Source organism: Lonchura striata, chromosome 4 (genome assembly GCF_050655825.1).
Source record: "Lonchura striata isolate lonStrDom1 chromosome 4, ASM5065582v1, whole genome shotgun sequence".
Taxonomy (NCBI): Eukaryota; Metazoa; Chordata; class Aves; order Passeriformes; family Estrildidae; genus Lonchura; species Lonchura striata.
Window position 1 is genome coordinate 5,291,595 of NC_140706.1, and position 16,913 is coordinate 5,308,507.

The window sequence follows — 16,913 nt, forward strand, 5'->3', positions numbered from 1 at the left end:
TGGGATCATGGACCATGTATAGCCCTGGTGCCCAGGTCAGTCAGTCCATCCAGGGTCAGTCAATCAGTCCATGCCAGGGTCTGTCAGTCCATCCAGGGTCTGTCAGTCCATCCCAGGGTCAGTCAGTCCATACCAGGACCCTCCTTGGGGCTGGGGTCAGAGGGGCTCAGGGCTCCTGGTGGGTTCCAGGTGCCCAGAGAGGCTTTGGGGATGTGCCCGGTGCCCAGGGTTTTCTGGCACACTGTTGCAGGGATGGGGCCTCGGGACACTCTTGGTGTCTCTGGGTGTCTTGGGTGTCTCTTGTCCTTCCATGGGGCACAGCCCAGCCAGGGGATGACCAGGGGTGGCTTGGGCTGCCCACTTTGTCAGGAGGGCCCAGGAACTCCTGCCCAGTGCTGTTGTACGTGGGGTGATGTCGAGAGCTCACTGAGGGTTGGGGATGGGGTCTGGGACTTGTCAGCTAGGGGATGAGGCTCTGGTGGCTGTGACATCACAGAGGATGGGTCACAGAGGATCTGTCCCTAGGGACAGCACCAGGCAGCCCCACTGCAGCTGGGCTTGGGTGATTCGTGTGTGCAGTGCGCGGGGAAGGCTGGGGTAGGCGGGGGACTGGACAGAGCCCAGGGGGTTCCTAACCCTGAGTGGGGGCTGAGCCCTTCAGAGCAGGGCAAGGTCCTGCCCTTGGGGCTGGGAACAGTGGGACTGGGGCTCTCTGTGCTGCTTTTGGGCCTGTCCCTGCTTTGCCAAGAGACCCCCTGGGACTCCTGCAGTGGGTTTGGACTTGGTGCAGCGATGCCCAGAACCCACTGAGCAGGGGGTAGGGTTGAAGTCTGGGGTTTGCCAGCTCTGGTGGCTGTGACATTGCAGAGAACAGGTGACAGTGGGAGCCATCCCCAGGGACAATACCAGGCAGCCACCCTGCAACCCCTCCTTGGGCACCTGGTGAGTGCACATGCACAGGGAAGGCTGGGATGGATGGGGAGTGGGACAGATGCCCAGGGGGGTTTCTAACTCTGAGTGAGACCTGGGCCCCTCAGGGCAGGGCAGGGTGCCACTCTCTGGGCTGGGGGACAGAAGGGATCAGGGCTCCCAGTGGTGCCAGAGAGGCTCTGGGGATGTGCCAGGTGCCCCTGGCTCCATGGAATGCTCCAGCATGGCAGGGATGGGGCCTCAGGAGACTGCTGAGGTGTGTCTTGCCCTTTCCTGGGGCACAACCCAGCTGGGGATGACCATCAGGGTGGCCTGGGCAGGATGGGCCCTATGCTGTCTCCGCCAGGGTCTGTGGTCCCTTCAAGCCTGTTCAGCCAGACCTGCTGGATAAATCTTTCTCCCATCTCCTCCAGGCCATGGCTGCAGCAACCACGTTCTTCGTGCTTGTGCTGACCATCCTGCTCAAGCAGATACAAGACTTACGGATCAACGTGATCACAACCCAGGAGATGCAGCAGCGTAAGAAGTTTCTGCAGCAGGAGATGATGCGGCTGCTGCAGGAGATTGGGTGGATCAGGTCCCCACAAGAAGCCCCACTCCTCTCTGGGTTGCAGCTCTGTCTCTTCTGGGCTGCTGCAGCAGTCATGCTCGTGGAGGTCTGCTGGCTGGCCTGGCAAATGAAGCTTACAACTTGTACCTGCTATGAGCAGGAAACCTCTGGCAGAAAAGAGGAAGATGATGAAGAGAAGAAAACCCTCAAGGGACAACGCCACAGTGTGAGGTTGTTTTCTGTCCCCAACGTAATGTCAGTTCAGGGACTGTCTGACATGTGCAGGGACGTGAAGAAGATGATGCATGACGTCCTCCGTGTCTGCCGAGTGCTTTCCAAGGACACTTTCATGCCGGAGATGCACCCGGCGACCGTGAAGAGCAGCACCCATGAATCCTGGAGTATCTTTGAGGACCGAATCTTGTACCAGCTGCTCGTGTTCCTGCAGCCACCCTCCAGGCACTCTTTCAGGCTGGAGCTCTATGGTGGGACACTTCTGCCAGAGAGGTGCTCCAACATCCGTGTGGTGCTGGAGTGCACCTGCTTGAGGAAAATGGAGAATGTTCCGTGTTTTGTCCACCCCTCCGAGACGAAAGAGACGGGCCAGCGCTCACCCCTGCTGCAGAACCTCTGCACAGGCTCCTACTTGGACGTGGAGGAAATCGCCTGCTGGGTGCAGAACCTGGTGCCGACAGCCTGGGAGCGCCTGCCCCAGTGGCAGGACTGGCAGCTGACGGTGCTGCCCAGCTCCCACTCCTGCCGGCTGCTGCTGAGCGGCCCCTGCGACATGCAGCTCTGCGCTGTGCTGGTGTTTGCCGTGGAGCAGGGCTGCCCAGGCACCTTCCTGATCCTTCAGTGAGAATGGGCAGCGTCCCCAGGTGCTGCTTTGGGCTGGGGCTGGGTGGGGAATCGGGAGTAGACACAGACAGACAGCTGAGCTCAACTGCCCAAAGGGATCTGCCGGACAGTAGAACATTGAGCTTGGAATATTATAAGGGGAGGGAGAAGGAAAAGGAATGGGACACGTTTGGAGTTAAGGCATTTATCTTCCCAAGTCACCATAACAGGTGATGGAGCCCATCTTTCCTGGAGATGGGTGAATACCTGCCAGCCCATGGGAAGACAAATGCCATAATTCTGAGCATCTCCTCAGAATCACAGAGTCAATCTCGTTGGAAAAGATCTCCGAGGTCCTTGAGTCCATCCTCTGACCCAACACCACCACGTCACTGTCATATCCAGTTTTTCCTTAACACCTCCAGGGAGAGTGTTAAGTACCTCAGCCTTTTCTTCACTTTTAGTGACTGTACTCCCTTCTAGGTCCAGTAAGGAATGGAGGTTTTCCTTGGCCTTCCTATTGCCATTAATGTATTCATAAAACACTTATTATCCTTGACAAAAGTGGGCAAATAAGTTCTGAGCTTTTGCCGCTCTGATTTTCTTTCTGCCTGACTTAAAAAACATCCATAAACACTTCCTGAGCTGCCCGCCTCTTTTTCCAGAGGTGGTTCCCCTGGTGGGCTCACCAGCTATGCCAGGAGGTGAAGTTCTCATCCACACACTCCGGGGCCCTCCCAGGCTGCCCCTGCTGTGTTGGGTTTCCAGCAGACACCCGGCAGGTCCCTCCTTCTTCCTTCTTTCTCCCTCTTTATGAATTGATGGAATACAGTATGGAATATCCCTTTGAGGTGCCCTAACCCTAACCTGGGGTCAGCTGTGCTGTCTGTGTCTACCCCCAAATACCCAAGTACCCTCTTGTGGTGCCAGCCCCAGCCAGAAATTAAGCACCTTGCAGCCTTGCTCAACACCCTTCTCTTCCCCTCCACCCTGGTGGAGAGGGGAGAAGAATCAAAAATTAATCTTACAGGTTTAGAGAAGTTTAAAATGTAATAATTTAGAGAAGCTTAGTAACTGAAAACAACATCAAATATTGTAATAGTGGTAAATAATAATAATAGTATTGATAATACAACTGAAGAGAAAAAATACCAAACGTGATGCACAATACAAGTGCTCACTACCTACTGACCAACAATGCCAGAGTTGCCTTTCTGAACCCAGATCAGGCCCTGTTCCAGATAACTCCCCCAGTTTATAAACTGGGCAAGCCATTCTCTGGGGGTCATCTGTCCTGGCTGTGATTCCCTGCCATTTTGTTTATCTACATTCTCATTAGTAGAAAATAAAACCAAAGAAAAGCCCCAAAAAACCCAATGCCCCAACACAAAACCTCATAACAATTAAAAAACCCCCAAAACCAAAAACAAACCCAAAAACAGCAAAAAAAGACACCAGTCTCCCTGTACACACACACACAATAAAAAAAAAAAAACACAAAAAAGTTCCCAACTTAGATTAAACCAAGCTTAGCAAAACCAAAACATCAATATTTTACCAACATTATTCTTATTCTAAATCTAAAACACAGCACTGTACCAGCTACTAAGGAAAAATTAACTCCCCCAAAGTCAAAACCAGTGCACTGAGCAACAGGTTTGGAATTATTTTCTATGGTACAAAGGAAACAAAATTCAGATGCCAAAGTCTTCTAGCTAGTTCCAATAATAGTATAAAATGTCATTTTTCCAAATGGAAAATGGGTGTAAACCCACGCTTTCAGGATTATGTGCTGTGTCATTATTAAGAAGACTCTCATTGCATTAAGAAGCAGCCATTGCATTTAAAAAGACAGAGACACTTTTGTTAGAACAAAACAAACCCAAGAAAGCCTTATCACAAACCAGCAAGAACAGCATGTGAAAATAAAGTTTGTAATTCAAAGTGAGATTTCTCTGGCTCCTATTTCCACCAGCAGCCATCTCACTGAGGTCTGACAGGTGTTTGCAGGGCTGCCAAGCCCCTGGGTTAATTCAGTGCATGAGGAACAGTGGGATTTAATAATTTCTGTAAGTGAAATTCTGAAAAATTGATTGGAAAGGTAAACCATAGAACTGTTAAGAAACCTTCCCTGTCAGATCATCCAAGAGCAACCCTAGCAGTTACACCCACACCACGTACACCAGCAGCTCCAGGGCCTGCCTTTGGTCCTTGTACACACCCCACACTCATGTGGTCAAATCAGGTTTCCTTACCAGCTTGACCCCAGGTTTCCACAAAAGTCACAGATGTAGAGATCCTACACATTTAATCTTGGTGCAATAACAAAACAACTTGAGCTGGGTGTCTCCAGGGAGTGAACCAAGGAAGCCCTGGTCTTTTATCCCCTCGCAGACTCAGCGTGGGGAAAGTCTGGAGCCCTTGGGTCCCTTTCCTGGGCCACAGGTCCTTGTGCCCTTTGTTGTGCCAAGGACCAGCAGGTCATGAGCTTTTGCCTGGGTCTCCTGACCTTTCAACTGCAGCTGGAGCTGCAGCTGCACCCTGAGTACCTGCACTGAATGTGCTCTGCAGCAAAATCACAGACTGGTTTGGGTTGGGAGGGCCTTTAAAGGTTGTCTTGTTTCTGCCATGGTCATGGACACCTTCTACTAGATCAGGTTACTCAGATTCCCATCCAGTCTGGCCTTGAACACTTTCACGTATAGAGCATCCACAGCTTCTCTGGGCAACCTGTGCCAGGGCCTCCCCATCCTCTCAGTAAATAACTTTTTCCTAATATCCAATCTAAACCTACTCTCTTTCAACTTGAAACCATTCTCTTTTGTCCTGTCACTACAGGCTCTAGTAAATACTCTTTCCCCATCTTTCCTGTAATTGCCCACACTCCTGGACCAACCAGACACCTTCTACCTGTTGTAACTCTCTATTTCCACTTGCCCTGTTCATCTCTTCATCATTCTTAACTAACCTCAGCCCCTCACCCACCCTATTCCTTGCCACATAATTTTATCTTTCAACCATTTGTTCTGCCTCTAGCACCTGTCAGACCTTTTACTGAATTAATGTAACTCACTGAAAAGGCAGAAAAATAGCCAATATTTCACTGAGCTTGTATTCCTCCCTTTCACTGAGGTATATTACCTCAGAAAAGTCTCTTCAGAACATACAGTGTGAGCAGTGGGAGAGCAGATGAGGGGGGACAGCAAAGATGAGAGCGTGCAGGAAGATATTGCCTTCTGGAAAAGAAAGGAAAGCTTATTAATTTGTCTCACCATGTCTTGGGAAGCCATATCCTTAGACTCAATTTGTTCTTGACAATCCCAAAAAAGCAGCAGAAGTACAGAGCCAGGAACAGCAGAGGGGTGAGCAGGCTCACTCTTCCTGCTGGCCTATGTTTTGCAAAACACCACCCTCAGAGGTAGAAAAATGGATGGGCACAGTGAAACATCTCTCATTTGTCATATCAAAGTTTGCTGTACAGTCTTCCTTGTTGCCCAAATTTCACAAGTCTCTGAACATGCTGCCATTCTTTTTTTGGTTGGCTTCTTGACTGAATCTCTCTTTGGCCCAGGAACTTCTTACTTATAGCCAAGCAAGACTAATGACAATATTTTCCTGCTTCATTCCACCTACAGGTGTAGGCTCCAGTTTCTATATTTGATTTTAGCCCTGTCCTAGACAGTGAGCACATTTACAACCCCAAAGCTTAAGTCTCCCCAGCAATCAGATGTTCAGCAACTCTGTATGGGTCCTCAGTGGATTTTAAGGTGGCATCTTGGCAGCTGGCACATTGCCTCAATCCAGATACCCCAGCTGTATATTAGGCTCAAATTTCTCTGGGATCCAGCCACCAGAGGAACAGACACTCACAATTAGGGAGCAGAGTTAATCTTTCTGTGACCTAAGTGTAAATTAGAAGCTGTGTCCTAGAATCACAGAATCCTGGGGACATCAACCCTCCCCTAACAATGCTGGCAATTGTTTCACAGAGTCACAGAATCACACAGTCATAAATCTTAGAATCATAGAATATTTTGGGCTGGAAGGGACCTCAAACATCATCTGGCTCCAGCCCCTCTCCCATGGGTAGGAACACCTTCCCCTAGAACCAGTGGCTCATATTTCTTGTATTCTTTTCCTTCCATAGAAAATGCTGTCTACTTTTTCCTGCTCAGTTTTCCTGGCACCCTTTTTTTTCATATTTTTTTAAATGGCACTTTACTATTACTCTGTTCCCTCCTGAAGTGCTTCACAATAGTTTCTTAGAGCTCTTCACTGGAAGCAATATCAGACTGCAGCTTGTTCTTTAAAACTGACTAAAAACCTGCAACTCAGTCCAAGGCAGGTAAATATTCTACAGGAGACTAAGTTTCCCAGTATTTTGACTCACACGGAGATAATATGACATGCTGTATTTTGAAGCAAGCCTTTTTCCCCCTCCTGCTGTGATATAAGAAGCAGTTTTGTGAATCTCATTGCTTACACTAAAAGATCAGGGCAGAGACAAAAGTGAAGCAGCAAGTTCCCTGGCTGCAGCATCAGTCCTCTGGCAAAGTGAGTTTTCAACTAAAAATATCTGTGGTATATTGGACTAGAAGGACTGTCTGTGAAGAAAGCTTGAAATTACTATTCTCACCTCTTCTGCTAGGTGTTTGCTGCTCAGCAGAGAGTTTCTCATGTGAGACCATCACCATGGTAGTTATAACAACCTGGTCAGCAGAGACTGGGAGATCAATACTTAAAAAGAGCCCATTCTTTTTCTGTATTATCTGTTGTGTAACTGTTTTTAAGTTTGCCCCTCAAAGAATGTGCACTGGCAGACACATTTGGATGTGTCCTGATTTGTATCCACAGCAGGGTGAGCAGGTCGAGGGAGGGGATTCTGCCTCTCTGCTCTGCTCAGGTGAGACCCCGCCTGCACAGCTGGGTCCACGTCTGGGCCTCCAATATAAGAAGGATGTGGAGCTGTTGGAGTGAGCCCAGAGGAGGCCCCAGAGGTGCTGAGATGCTCTGGAATCAGGCTGAGAGAGCTGGGGTGTTCAGCCTGGAGAGGAGAAGGCTCCAGGAGACCTTCCAGCACCTTCCAGTGCCTACAAGGGCTATAAGAGAGCTGGAGAGGGACTTTGGGCAAGGCCATGGAGTGACAGGACAAGGGAGAATGGCTTTACACTGGCAGAGGGCAGGATTAGATTAGAGATTAAGAATAAATTGTTAACTGTGAGGGTGGTGAGACACTAGGACATGTCCAAAGCTGTGTCTGCCCCATTCCTGGCAGTGTCCAAGTCCAGGTTGGATGGGTTCTGAGCAACATGGGATAGTGGAAGGTGTCCCTGCCCATGGCAAGAGGTTAGAATAAAATGAGATTTAAAGTCCCTTCAGCACAAACTAGTCTGTGATTCTGCAAGGTTCTGATTCTATGTGCTTATGATTCTGTGTGTTTAGGATTCCATTATTTTATGTTTCCATGATTCTCTGAAATATTTGCCCATACTGTTTAGGGAAGTTTGATCTTCCCAGGAATCCCTCCCAGATCTGCAAACCTCCCATGCCAGTAAAAAAATTGGTTATAATGTGTTTTTTGTAAAAATGAAGCTGTGAGAAAGCTGTGCACTTCTGCCTTCACATAACAAGAACAACAAGGAGCCTGATATTTTCTGTCTCACTTTGCACCAAAGTTTCTTAGTGTCCTTGTTAAGTTTGATCTTGGCTTAGTCAGCTGTAGGCCTACAAAAAACAAAAAAAAAAAAAAAAAGAAAGAGAGCAGAAGGGGTGAAGGAAAGCAAATCCTTATGCCAAACTACTCTTCTCAAAATTTGCACAAGCATTAATCAGCACATTGCTGCAAAACAGAACAAATAAGAGCATCATGTTCTTTTGAAAGACCAGTTTAAAGGGTTTTGAACTGACTCAGACAAATACATCCCTCAGGGACATCTTTGATTTCCACATTGTTCTCCTCATCACTCAGTGTGTTCCCAGAATGAGAACTTTCACTGTTTGTCTTTTTCTTACTGGGCACGGTACTTAGGCAGAAAATCTGTCAGAAAGGAATAGCTGCATATAAATGTTATTCTAAGTATGGTTTCTGATACTATAGCTCAGCATGTTTGGAATATTGATCACAGCACTTAAATTTGCAATTGAAATGATAATTTCTTTTTTCCACTGATTCTTTGACTAATGTTATGCAAAATACAGCCTAGGATTGACATAAGGGCAATAAAAACTGCACAGAAAAATCCATACCGAGCTAATTGTTAAACATATGGTCACATGCCATGGAAGGGGGCAGGCAATATGAACAGGGAGTGAACAGGGACATTGAGTATCTCCATAAAGATGGAGCTTTCATCACTGTTGCTACTTGAATTTTCATTCTTTTCTTCTCTCCTTAATTTCCACAGAAACTTTCCTTTTTTCCCAAGTTAGAGAGGCATTTACATTCTCTCATAGTGGTGCAGGGAACTGCTGACTCCAAGACAGAGAAAACTAGGGTAAAAGGAATTAGAAGTGCAACCCTTGAGATTTGGGGATATAAGTTTTATGGTATGCCAACAAAAATACAGATGTTAAATTCAAGGAGATCACATGCAATAACAGCAGGGTCAGTGGTGTGATATGATTATCATGAAATCTTTGCACTTATAGCTGGCGAAAAGTTGGATTTCTCCATGGTTTCTTCAGTTTAGGAAGTTTAACTGGAAGGTTTTCTTTCTTTCTTCTTGCTTTATTTTCTTTCTCCACAAATTTAGTCATTTTAGTCTCTTGCCAAGAGAAGTTGTGGCTGCCCCTGGATCCCTGGAAGTTCTCCTGGACAGGTTGCAGAGGCTTGGAGCAACCTGGTCTAGTGAAGGGTGTCCCTGCCATGGCAGGGGAGTGGAACAAGATAATCTCTCAGGCCCCTTCTAACCCCAAATGTTCCATGATTTCTCTAATTCTGTCATCTTGGGTGCACATCAAAAACTCACCTATTTCTATTTAGCATAAATCAAACGCACAGTCAGCACAGCCCATTTTTCACTTCTACATTTCCCAGAATGTTCTCAGTCCTTGTTTGCCCTAATGTAAAAAAGCACCACTTTCTGACTCGAGAGCTCGTTCAGAGATGAAGTGCATTGGTGATCAATGTGCTCCAGTCTTCTGCAGTCAATATCCGAGCTGTGGGTCACTCTACAGAACCTTTTCATCATTCTTCATTAAATTAATTTTTCTCAGAATGCCTTCCCCATCCTACTCCTCAGTTTCTTTATTGCATCATTAACCAAATTTTATTCATTTACTGCACTGATGCCCCACACCAGTGTTTTAGTTCCCCTCACGACTGCTTATCTCTGTCCCATTATTTTGTCTCTTTAATAAATTATTTCAGAGCACACATTAATTATTTCTTTCCATAGCAGGCAAAAAAGGATATTTTAAATACTCTTCACTGAAAAGATAGATAGGATTTTTTCATTTTTTGCTTTCCTCCATTTTCTTAAAAAAAAAGAAAACAAACCTTTACAATTGACAAATATTTACAATTATTTCCTTATATAGCAGAAAAGAAAAAAAAAACTTCAAAATTACTTTTGAAAGCCTAGTTTTGCTAGTGATTAATATAGTATTATAAATACATGATAATTAATTGATATTGCTAATTTTTTAAGACAATAAGGTATCTGTAACATTTTCCAATATCTTTTTAGTAACAAGAGGCTTCATTATATTATTTAGGTTATTACAGCAAACACTGCAAATGCATTTAGTCATTATCGATGTTCCATTCATACCTGTCAAAGGACTAGAATTTCATTACTTCCCACATTACTTTAATCTTTTCTTTAGCACCATTATTTCCCCAGGTGACCTCACTCTGGGAAACATCAAGGAACACGAGAACAATAGAAAATTGATCACCTACAATTTTTTGTTGATCTTCTGTTTTGTCAACACCATCTCTTCCCACTGAGAGAAATAATCATCAGCCCGGTGTAGTAGGAGGCCTGGATGAAGCTGGAGATATGAATGAGTGGTAGAAGGAAGCACCAATAAAGTAAATAACTGGCTAAACTTGAATCATTCCCTCCTGACTAAGTTTTTATCTTGGATAAAAATCTACTGATGGAAACCAGCTCCTAGCTGCCAGGTCTGTCAGGATGATAACATGGGATAGAGTGCAATAATTTAATGATTTAAATTTAGCTTGCTGAAGCCAAAACCATCTGGTACAAAGGACACTTTGGCAGATTGAGTACAGTGAGAATACTCTTCTTGCTGTTATGGTCTGATAACAAAGGAAAAATACACAACCAAAGCCATTAAAAAATCATTTGCAGTCAATCTCCCAACCAAGTTTGAATAATAAGAGGCAGAGCACTAATTATAATTGTATGGAGTTTCCCAGCAGAGACATTGCAAACCAATTGCCACTTGTCTGCTCTCAAGTATTTTCTGTAAATGCATTCATTTGTGGCATCTTTTCATTTATGTGACAATATTACTACATTTTGTTTTCCCTGGCAATTGTTTTATTGCCATCTGGGAGTCATTAGTGAAACACTTTAGAGAAAGTGAGGACATCTCTGAATATGCCCCTGATTTCAGGTCTGGGTTGAAATGGACTCTTAATAAAATATAATTGTGCATTTTGGGAAGATAGACAATCTTAAGATGCTCATTTCATAGGTAGGACTGGAACAGAAAATGAGACAAGTCTACACACACAATACAAAGGTATTAAAACTGGAAGCAATATTCCATTTTCATCCTCAACAGGGATATCTTAAAAGGTAAATTTGTTTGTTTCAGAATTATCTCTTTATAGAACTGAGGATTTTTTCATGGTTGTTTTTGTGGACAGCTGGGGCAGGGCTGCTCGACCAGATCCACTCCAGAGACACTTTTCAGTCTCTCTGATTTCCCAAAAAATGGTCCCAAACATGGGCAGAATGATTTTCATTCCTTCTTCTGCAAGATGTGGCTTTGCACTTATATTAAAACTATTTTTCTTTGAACAGGTACCTCTTATGAAGTGACTGCAGGCTACGTCACTTTTGTCATCCACAAAATTCATATTTATTATCAAATCATTGATGAAAAAGCTTGAACTCTGTCAGACTAATAACTATTCTTCATAAAAATACCAGATGAACACTCCAAAAGTGCCACTTCTTATTTAGTTAATCAGCTGGCAAACATGAGCTCCATCAAGATTTCCAAGTGCTGAGGAGGACATGGGAGTGCAGAGTCTGACTCACAGAATCACAGAACCCTTATGGTTGGGAAAGACCTCTAGGATCATCAGGGTGAACCCTTAACCCAGCACCACTGTGTTCAATGTCCCCAAGTGCCACATCCACATGCTTTTTGAACACTCCCAGGGATGGTGACTCCACCACTTCCCTGAGTAGGCTGTTCCCATTCTTGGCAACACTTTCTGTGAAGAATTATTTTTCTAATAGCCATTTCAAACTCTCTGTGATGTAACTTGAGGCCATTCTCTCAAATACTTGTTCTGATGCCTTTAGACTCTACAGTGTCTCAGCTCTTCACTTTGTTTATAGCATTGTTGTTTGTAGCATTGTTGTTTGTAGCATTGTTGTTTGTAGCATTGTTGTTTGTTGCATTCTTTCTCAACAACACTTTAGAGATGTGATAAGTCTGGAAGGTGGAAAACTGCTACCATCCAACAACCCCAGAGATAACACAGAACTGAGCAGCAGAGAATGTGAAGAGAATGAGACAGAAAAAGGAAAAAAGGAGTGGCATATGGTTAAAGGGAGAAACAAGGGTTAAAAATAAAAACAGGAATAGAAAAAGTAAAAGATAATTTGTCATGATCACACCTGGCAATAGGCATGGCAGTCCTTCCTGAGGATGATCTTGTTCTTCATCTTGCACTAAGTCTCTCTCATCCCCTCACTCTGCAGGAAAGAGATTGCACAGGAATGTTGGGATGATCTGGGGGTTCAGAGTTCATTTATATGTTACCTCCAGCCTACAGGTATGTGCTGCACCCTGATAAATCTGGTTTGTGCCAGCCACTTGGCTGAGATCATTAACCCCACTGAAAGCAACTCAGAAGCCTCAAGTTATTTGTTCACACCATGTTCTGCAGATTGGGCTCTGAAGTGGAGGATGGATCTGATGGACAAACCACCTGTCAGCTCCCTAACCTGCCCTTTCAAATATTTTACTGTCTCCACAGGAGATTTTAAATCAAAATAATGAACATAAGACTGGAAAACAAGAAAAAACAGTGGGCCAAATCTCTCCTGCTGCAAACTCCTCCACATTAAAAATTTAATCTCAGTTTTTGAATATATCTCAAGAAAGAATGAAAGAATAGAACCTCAAGGTAATGTCAGCCTGGTTAGAATGATGAAGATAATAATAGCATACATGAAGTAAAATAAACTGTACAATAATGAAGCTGAAAGGTCATCCATACTCCATATCCTACAGAACTTGGTGCATCCCATTAGCAGCCAGCACTGCTCAATATCTGTGTATGGATGGCTGAGAGATGAAAGCAAAAACCAAAATGCTATACTGCTTTGCCATTTTTTTAGAAAAATAGTTGACTTGAATATTGTCAGAAAAAAATAACAAGCTGCATAAGGGCATCACAGAGACCATATGGTTTGCAGATAAGATTTTCTTTTAGGATTACCATCAAGCATGTGTTACTTTATGGCACAGTTATACAGGGAAATAAATGAATGTATATTCTGCATTTCTGTACAGATTTCTACAATAAGAATTAACTTTCCTGCACTCTTTACCTTTTCCTAAAAAAAAAATAAATTACTCAATTTCTAGGCATGAATAAACAAACAACTTTTATATATTTGGAGGTAGTTAAAAAAAGGATAAATTAGGCTCTCCAATTATAGTGGTGCAAACATTTTCTTCATTTGATGAATTTACAAGGATACAAAATACCTGTGTGAACAAATAAACATTGCCTGTATTCAATTAAACCATTGCTTCCTTCATGCTTTAATTACATAATTAATGTGATAAATTAAACTGTTTCTCAGTGAAGCATCCAGTCTAAGCTTAGAATTTATATTAGTGTACTTTGCTATATGTGCACAAAAAGTAATTTGGTTCATGACATTATCTCTGAATTACTTCCCTGCTTTCATTTCCATTTTAAATGAAAAAAAAATATAATAGACACTAAAACCTAAGTTTCATATTGCTGTACTTTGCAACAGTGGAACATGCAGAAGAGTAGAGATGTTTTTATCATACGTGGCCAATATATTTGCCCCATAAATATTGGGCTAATGCTCAGAGGAGATCAGAATAAGATGTCCTAACAGTGCTGAATCCTATCTTTTTTCCATATATGGATCCATTTAGCAAAACTCAATGAAGTGTCCTTCAACAAGGGCACCAAAATGGTTTGCCTGCAGGATCCTTTCCTGTGTACATCAGCACACAATGTGCTCTGGGATTTTTTTATGCTTATTTCCATGTCATTCACTTAAACTGCTCAACTCCCTCCTTCAGGAGGCTATGGAGAACCTAATTAAGAGAGTCAGGCAGATTCGTGCAAGAAAGCTTCATTAAGAACCAAGCTGCAGATTGCTGAAAGCTGGGAGGGTGCACAAAGGAAATGCCGTCGTGTGCTCCCTTTTCTCCTGTAATCTGCCCCAGATTTCTGTGTCTAAGGCTGTCAGAGAGGTCGCTGCTCCCAGCTGGGAGATGAGTACAACACTCTCAGCTCCAGCAGAGAGAGAATTACAGCCTGTCTCACAGGGCAGATACATTATTTAACACAACAAGAACAGGCTTTGGGCAACAAAAGTCAATCACAGGCATCTAAAGGATTATCCAGCTTGATTGAAAGTCTCCTCAGACAGAGAGCTGGTCTCTCCTTGGGCTTCAGGACTTCAGCAAACGTAAAGCTGCTACTTTATTTACAGACTTTATTGCTGGTACAAACAGCGACTGTTAGACATCCTTCTGGAAACTCGCTCTCTGTAATTTTCCACTTCCCTGCTCAGCAATGAGATGCTATTTGTAGTATCTGCTAAATGTAGAGAATCACAATATTGTTTGAGTTAGAAGACACCTTTAAGATCTTTGGCCATAGCTGGCCAAAAGCTGAGACTATCCAACCATTCAAAAGGACTTGGGGTGAGAATGGACTGTGGAGAAGCTCACAGGGTTCCAGGCACAAATCAACACCTCTCTTGATATCTTCGATTCTACAGGATCTCATAACATCCCACATCAGGTGGCTTTGCCAAACTGCAGAGGTGGTAACTAAGACTGAGCATAAAGGACCATACACATCCATATTCTCCTTCTCAGAAATTGGGGGTTAGTGAGAACACTTGAAATAAAATTCTGGTAAAAACACCACTAAGATGAAGGATGTGCTCTCCTTGTCACAATTATGCATCACACGTGTCCATCCCACATTTCCTGACATTTAATGGCATAGAGGAAAATCCTGCTGAGGATGACAAGGTGGAACTGGTCAGGGTGCAGGTTTGACAGCCGGATGCTGGCAGAGCAGATATAGCAGCAAAACAGAGGCAGGGGGTAAATAAAGCTATCCATGAGAAGGCTACAGGATCTTTCACACTCTTGGAGCACCAGCTGTTGATCCTACCCACCCAATTAAATGGCCACCTTATGCCTTGGCTCTCAGGCATTAGATAAAAAGAAGTCACCATTGCTGGAATCTCAGAAGGAAACAACATCCCAGATGTTCATTAAAAATAATCAAATTATCAGTTATTTTAAATTATATTTGAAAACGAAGTCATTCATTAAAAGGCTGAACATTGCACATAATAATTGTAGGAGGGCTCTTTCTTCTCACCCTATCCCAGGAAGATGGGACAATACAAGTGGTTTTCTGTTAATAAGACTGTTCCCATATGAAATCTGGAATGAGAAGAATGTGGTGAGGTTTTATAGGTTTTTACTGCCTCTTTGGTACATTTGATTAAATCAATGCAATCTGTATTAAAACTAAGAAGTTTTTGCCATACAAAACCAACTAAAACATCAGAGACAACGTTTCAACAACTTGAAATGAATTCTTACCTTTCTACAACAAAATGTGAAAAAGGAATACAGGGGAAGGGAGAATCAAACGACCTTTACAAAAAGGAAAGCTGCAGAATCTTTCAAGACATTGAAAGTTCTCAGTTCTTCTGAAGTTGAGTGAACTTTAAGGACAGTTGGTGAATTACACATTATACATTTGTAGGTAGGGCAACTTTTCAGGAGAAAAATTTCCATTGGTAAGGAGATTTAAGAGGTGGGTAACAGCCTGCCCCTGTTTTCAGGAAATTTAGGAGCTAAAGGGCAGATCACAAACAGCCTCTAGAGAAGTAGTATAAGAAGCAGAAGTAACTTATATAATCTTGGATGTTTTAGGAGCAGAAGTGCTATTTCAGAGACTGTGTTTGGCAAGCCAAACTAAAAACCTTTAATCAAAAAGCCTGTGTCACACTGAAATGTTTATGGGAATATCACAGGTCTACTGAAAGCAAGAAAATATGAATAAAATATACATTCTCTGTAGCTAAAAGCACATTTAAAAGAAATAACACCATAAGAATGAAAGAAAACCTTCACTCTGTATTCAAACTTCAACTCTTACAAAAAATTTAACAGTCTGTATTTTTCTTCACTTCTCAAGACCATCTTGGCATGTATCTTCTAGGTACCAAATATTTTCTTTCCTCATAACATGTTGCACTCATGAGATCAAATTCCAGATAACCTTATGAGCAGCACATCCTACTCTCTCCTGATGCCTCAGGTGCTGCCAAAGCCTCGTCTAAACAACCCCAAGTTAGGAGTTAGAGTAACACCATGTTTATACCTCTGCAGCAGCCAAAAAACATAAAAATATTTAAAAAGTTACTTCAGGATTCTCGAGCATAGATTAAATACCTAATTTGGCCCAGTTTAATCTGACTCCTCCTTAGGTTGCTGCAGTACCTTCGGTGGCAGCTGAGCAGGAGTGGGGTAGTCATGCTCTTCCAGCTTCTAACCTTGATGCCTGAATTGGATCCTGAAAGTTTCATTTGATGTATCCACAGCTCCTGACTCTGTGGCCAAGGTTTTGTACCTGGAGTCAGTGAAAGCAAACCCTCCTTTGCTCCCCGAGAGCCTCAGCTGCTCTCAGCTCAAGCCCACCTTGCACACGGTGTAAGGAGTTTCTTTCTCTGTGTGTGGTTTTTTCCCTACAGGCAAGAGAATTTCTTTCATTTCCTCTCTATTCAGCTGTTACCAGGCAAGAAGAAATACTTGACACAGACTGAAAGCTTTTTATTTGAATTCTTGTGTAACCTTCTCTTTTATCAATTTGTCATTTTTTGCTGATAAGCCTCTCATGCACCAAAGCATTTATTAGAATCATTATCAGAGAGCTCTCAGATTACTTTGTTGTCATGACAAACCCAGTTGTGCTGTGCCCAGCTTGATGGATGGGCTGGGTATTTTTATACTCTTCTGGAAGACAGAGCTCAGTGTTTTTGACACTCATGGTCCTTCCTTGATACATTAAAGGAAGGCCAAGCATGAGTGCATTGTAGGAAACAGTAACTTCATTGACATCAAAGAAAAGCACCCACAA

At 43.4% G+C, this 16,913-nt stretch overlaps 1 long non-coding RNA gene across 1 annotated transcript in view; it reads right to left on the bottom strand.

The window, feature by feature from the left end:
• LOC146767500 (uncharacterized) overlaps nt 1-14,595 on the bottom strand; it is an 81,359-nt gene extending 66,764 nt beyond the window's left edge. The window contains exon 1 of the long non-coding RNA XR_014954604.1: nt 10,221-14,595. This is a non-coding gene — a long non-coding RNA (uncharacterized LOC146767500). The remainder of the gene's footprint in view (nt 1-10,220) is intronic.
• Between the last annotated feature and the right edge of the window lie 2,318 nt (nt 14,596-16,913).